This window comes from Schistocerca serialis, chromosome 8 (genome assembly GCF_023864345.2).
Source record: "Schistocerca serialis cubense isolate TAMUIC-IGC-003099 chromosome 8, iqSchSeri2.2, whole genome shotgun sequence".
NCBI lineage: Eukaryota > Metazoa > Arthropoda > Insecta > Orthoptera > Acrididae > Schistocerca > Schistocerca serialis.
Window position 1 is genome coordinate 271,102,797 of NC_064645.1, and position 6,272 is coordinate 271,109,068.

Consider the following 6,272-nt stretch of genomic DNA (forward strand, 5'->3'; position numbering starts at 1 on the left):
AATCATCGAGCAGTCATGGGCGTGTGAGGCATCAGGGTCGCTATGGTATCAATGTATGGGTAGGAACTGTCGGAGTTAACCTTATAGGGCTGTTATACTTTACCAAGCACATTAATTGTACATGACCGCTTTTTGCACGGTAAGTTAGCAGCGTTGTTGGAGAACGTCACCCTTGCAGAAAGACAACGACAGTGGTGTTTGCACAAAGGAGCACTGCCTCATTTTGTACGGACCGTGCGACAGTACCTCACCGCGACGTTTCATGGGTGATGGATTCGTCAAGGGGATCCTGTTGCATGGCCTTCCAGTTCACCGAACCTGAATTTAAAAGCACTAGCCTGTGCCTAACACATTGACAGTGTGTAGGCGTTATAAGTGTGTGTGACCAACGCATTTGACGCAACCCAAATAATATATATGAAAATAGTGACTGTTATCGAAAGAACAGATGCCATTGATGACCGTGCAGCTTCTCTAGAATAAAAGATAATTAATTGAACCCTCAGTTGCCGATAGGTGTTGTTGACATACCTCGACAGCTGGCTGCAGTCCCTTGCACGCTTCCCGTGAGACACACACATTTAGGGATAAGTCCCTGCAGTCACGCTATTCATCTGTGTCCTCGGTGGCTCAGATGGATAGAGCGTCTACCATGTAAGCAGGAGATCCCGGGTTCGAGTCCCGGTTGGGGCACACGCTTTCAGCTGTCCCCATCGACGTATATCAACAACACCTGTCGGTAGCTGAGGGTTCAATTAAATATCATTTATTCAACCCCAATACAGTCAGGTGTAATCGAAAGACTGCGTGATTCACTGCGAAGACGGGCTGAAGGATGTCGCGATACGTACTAATCACACGGAGCTGGGCCTATAGCGTCTGCTTCTACATAACAAATGGAAATGAGAGGACACATACGCCCATACATTAACAGGTATTGCTTTTCGGATGTATCATTACATAAGGAGCGATTAAAAAGTTTCCGTTAGAATGCAGTACAGTCCAGAATCTGTATGCTAATCGGGCAAAATCGTCGTGAGCGCTGAGGCAATCATTGCACCGACAGACCAGGTTGAACCTACCCGATTGGTAAAATTGTCGCATGAAGAAGTCCGTAACTGCCTGCTGCACATCCTCGTCCAGCAGGAATCGTCGCCTTGAAGGCCTTTTTTAAGGCACCGAAGACGTGATATTCGTGCACCCGCCCTATGTCTCCCCCCTGCGATTGTCTCCCGCTTGAGGTGACGTAACTTCTACGGTATGACATTTACGATGTGGGGTCGTGTGTTATTATGAAGCAGCAACACCCTTTGGGAACTTGGCACACAATTCCACACCCGGCGGGGTCAGGGATTTACTCTGCCTCGTGATGACTGGGTGTTGTGTGATGTCCTTAGGTTAGTTAGGTTTAAGTAGTTCTAAGTTTTAGGGGACTGATGACCATAGATGTTAAGTCCCATAGTGCTCAGAGCCATTTGAACCATTTTTGAACCATTCCACAACGGTGGATTCCGACAGATGTTCTGCTTCATACCCATTCTTCATCCTCCGGCGGATGTCTATCAGTGTTTGTCCTTCGGCAGCCAAGATGAGAACAACCACGTTGATCCAGTTTGTCCGCATCGATAATGATGTCTCCATACATCACATTTCCACATTTACGGTACACACACACACACACACACACACACACACACACACACACACACACACATCGGAAAGATACGAATATCACACAAATCCCTAGCCTACATGTCGGTGCTTATATACTCGCACCGGAGTCGCGGGACGTTCTAGATATGCTGCAGCGAAGCCCTCAAATGTAAACTTATTGATCATCCTTTGTAGGAACTTTTCTCCTAGTTTTGACCAGTACTACCACCTGTACGAATATGTGGGATTACTTTTAATCACCCCGTATAAAATCCTTTAATAGTATAAGAATTTGTCATATTAGTGCTTAGCACGTAGTTTTGCCGTAACGGCCAAGAAACAGCAGTTCAGAGAAATACAGCGTTTGAAAAGCATTCATCCGAAAATTTGAGAATCCATGTGTCATACGATTTGTTTAAGAACTATAATATCAACAGTCTCTCGTAACCTTACAATCATCATAGTTGACAGAATGTAAAATCTAAGTCTGCACTCAGCATTATCAGTATTTCACCGGGAAGTATGATTATGAATACTATGGCTATACGAGCGAGTAAACAGAGTAACGCTGTTTCTTGCTGCCTACTTTCGGGAAAGTTATTTTGTATTAAAACGAGAAGTTCTCCCTTGCCTTACTTAGATTCCTGTGGTTTGCCGTTTCTACCTTTGGTCTCAAGAACCTTGTTTAATCTGTTGTTGACAGCAGCTGCGGTCGTACTACGAATGAGCGCATTTTCCTTACTTGATTGTTCTCTGGAGGTAGTCAGGCTGTAAGTACATCCACATGGGCACGCCCTCAGGCAAGCAAATGAAACTTAACCTGCGTTAAACACAGCTTGTAATTTCGAGGATTTCTTCCCATTTCCGAGTCCCCTAGTTTACATGCTACTTCATTATCCGAAAGTTAGCTGTGAAATTTGGAAACTGATAGTCATTTAAAAATATACACGATTCCACTAAAAATGTTTTCTGGAAGTTTCTTCATCATGACCCCCCCTACCCTTGAACCCCCTCCCCCTGACGACCCCACACCGCTGCCTGCAGCTACGGAGTCTGGTGCAACTAGTTCGCTTAAAGACATAGCGGTCCACCTACAAGGTGTGGACAAAAATATGGAATTACCAAAAATAAAACGATACCATGGCCACTACGATGTAGAAAACTCATTGGCGTTCAGAACAGCTTCCAGGCGTCTCGGAATGGATAAATACGAGTCGTGTATGGTTTTCAAACGAATCTTATACCATTATTCCTGCAAAATAGTGACAAGCTGAGTTAATGATGATGGAGGCCGATAGCAATCACGCATCCTTCTCTCCAAAGTACATCACAAAGGCTGAATAAATTGAGATATGGTGACTCCGGTGGCCAAGGGAGATGTGGTAATTCATCCTCGTGCTCACAAAACCAGTCCTGGACGGTGCGAGTTGTGTTAACAGGAGCCCTGTCTTCAAAGCCATTATCAATATTCGGAGGAAACATTGTACCATGGGACGAACGCCACCACCGAAAATCCTCACATAATCATTGGCGACTTTGCAGAGTAACTACGAGCCCATGGAATAGCACGTTATGGCTGCCACATTGTCGCCGAACCTCTCCATTTCTCAGTCTTGGGGCATAAACTCTGAAACCGTGTGAAACACGACAAAGCAGACCTAATAACTTTCTTCCATTGCTCCACAGTCAAAGTTTTATGACTTCGGCACTACGTTTTCCTGCTAGACTTTTCCGTCGCTGATCACTGGTTCTGAAATTGCAGCTCGCCCTGCAATTCCCTGCTTCTGGAGAGTTCCCTTCGTGTTGTTTTGTTTCTGACAGGATTCGCGAATGCGACATTCACTTCTGCAGTGACTTTTGCATCTGCTTCCCCCCCCCCCCCCTTTGTTTTTCTTCACTATTCTCGTCAATGACCATACGTCACGATCACACAACGCACACTTTCGTCGACGTTGTGACTTTAGCGGATGATATTTTTTCCGCATTCCCTATACGCGGTATAAATCTTCGATTAGGTGCCTCTTGAAATACCATACACTCCTTTGCTTACGGAAGCATCTACCATATGAGCATCAACAACTTGCACGCCTTCGAATTCACTTAGCACCGAAATAATGCACTCACAAATACACAGATCACTGTTCTGACCACGGCTGACAGGACAATGCACAGATGCTGTTCGTGGTCAAATACAACAGCAGCACCCGCAGACTCGGCTAGCATCTGCATGTTTTATGTGCAACTATATATTTCTCGCGATGTTTCCATATTTTTGTTCAACACCTGTATCTGCGTAGGCTACTTTCTTCTGCAATAAATTGTGAATGAAAGGAGTAATGCGAAGCGGTTTTGAATGTCGAAGACCTAATACATCGGGATTTGAGTGTTTTTCTGCTGTCGAACTATGGCAAGGGATCGTATATTAAACAGAAAATATTATAGGTGTCGCTGCAACAGACTTTAGAACGAACCTTGCAGCAGCGCCTATGAAATGCCGAGTTATGTAATAATGCATGTTCAACAACCTCAAACGACACCGAATGTTGCCTTCGGTCTTCCCTTGCATCACTCTTCAATACACAACAGTGGAAGTCGAAGGTATCATCCTCGAATACAGGAAGAAGTTCAGCTGAATTCTGGACGCATTTGATTTCTTGCGTCCCAAGGACCACGTAGCGTTCTAATCCGACACAAAAGATCGAAAACTAAGTAATTTTTTCCATCACTTGCGTGGACCCTTCCCAGCTGTATCAAAAATAACTTTTTCTCTTAGATTGTTAAGTTCCAGATCGCTAAACTGGGTACAAGAGATTGTCGTGTTACTATGACAAACACAAATGTTGCGCAAACAGAAAAAGCACAATAGTATTAGTTGGTTTCAGCAAGAAGAAATCTCCACTCGCAGTCTAATTTTACTGTGCTATGTGAAGCGGAATTACAAATTAGGCTACACACACAGAGTTACGATATCTCTCGAATTCCAGAAAGAGTTTTTCGTTTTCGTGTTTACACTTAGGGCCCGAGTACATTTTCTAGGCTTATCAAACATAGGATTTCCGAGCCTCAGTCATTTTTTACACGAACTGTACTTGTAAGTTAGCTGTCTCGATTTAGTGAGCCTGGTAATGTGAGGTTATCAGTGCTTTCGAAACTTTCGGTAAAGAGAGTACGATTTCCTTTGGGCGTCAGTGAACGCTTGAGGAGAATACGGAGTAAGTGATTCATGAAGAGAGTTTAAGAATCTTTTGTACGCCAATTAATGCGCGCGAAACATTCATGGGTAAAAAATGCGAAGTGGTCGAACGTTATTGTAGTCCTGCATTTTTGCGGGCTTGGAATGAGTAACTCACAAATGAATAAAGGCACATTCGTATTCCTCTGCACAGAATTAGTGAATGTTGTGTCACCAGCCTTTGTTTGTGTCAGAACGTTTACCACTAAAGGAGAAGGTTGGTTTAGCAGTTTAGAAATAAGCCAGCTATGAAGGATGTGGGTTTAACGGCAGGAACTTCGGTTCCGCTAATTCAGGAACTATTTCAGCATCTCTTTCTACCCAATAAAGATAAAACGTGATACTCTTGAGTTAAACTAATGAAAACAGTTACTTCGTCGTCATTCACAAGCTTCTTTTCCTTCACTCCACACAAATTAACGTGGTCCACGTTAACTAACATTTTTGAAATGACAACAGAGTCATAAGTATCTGGACACCTGGCAACGGACATTAATATGGGGTGAAATTTCAATGAATCCAGAGCTTTAGCTGCTGACAGGCGTTGATAAATATGAACGGGGACAGTTGAAATGGGTGCCCCGACCGGGACTCGAACCTGGGATCTCCTGCTTGCATGGCAGACGCTCTGTCCGTCTGAGCCACCGAGGGCACAGAGGATAGTGCGACTGCACGCTCCCCGTGAGACCCACATTCCCAACTTGCTGTCCACACACTACATTTGTAGTGCCCCTGCCCGCTATACTCATTACTCGCAGCAGTCAATCTACCGATTCCCGTAAGAGTTCGGGCAATAAGAGTGCATTTGCGATGAAGAAGATCATGAGCCGGTTAGACTTATATACATGAAGATGGTATCTGTTCTTTTAAACATGTGCGAAGGAACAGATACCATCTTCATATTAATATGGGGTGTGGCCTCCCTTCGTCTTTATGACTGCTTGAACTCCGCTCAAGGACACTTTCAGTGACATGTCTGAACGTCTGTAGAGGAATGACAGCCTATTACTGTTCGTTAGTCGAAACCGGAGAAGCCATTGATCTCGGACGCTGGGGTCTGAAGGGAAGTCGAAGTTATGACTCATTCCATTGGATTCAGTTCGGAACCCTGGGCAGTCCAGTCCATTTCAGGAATGTTGTTGTTGACAAACTGTTGCTTCACAGGCGCTGCTTCACGACTGGTTGACACTGTCAAGTTGATACAGTCAATCATCGGCTCCGAACTCTTCCTCTACTGTATGCTGTACGCAGTTCAATTAAATATTTTCATTTCATTCCGCATTTAGCGTTTTCTAAAGCACTTTAAGGAAACTACGCCGTAACGTCGAAAAACACCCTCCATATCGTAACACCATCTCCCCCTTACTTCACTATTCTACATCTACGT

The 6,272-nt window shown here is 44.4% G+C and overlaps 1 non-coding gene across 1 annotated transcript; it reads right to left on the bottom strand.

The window, feature by feature from the left end:
- Positions 1-5,462: 5,462 nt before the first annotated feature.
- Positions 5,463-5,537, bottom strand: Trnaa-ugc (transfer RNA alanine (anticodon UGC)). Its single transcript has one exon. It is a non-coding gene; the product is annotated as a tRNA-Ala (tRNA).
- Between the last annotated feature and the right edge of the window lie 735 nt (positions 5,538-6,272).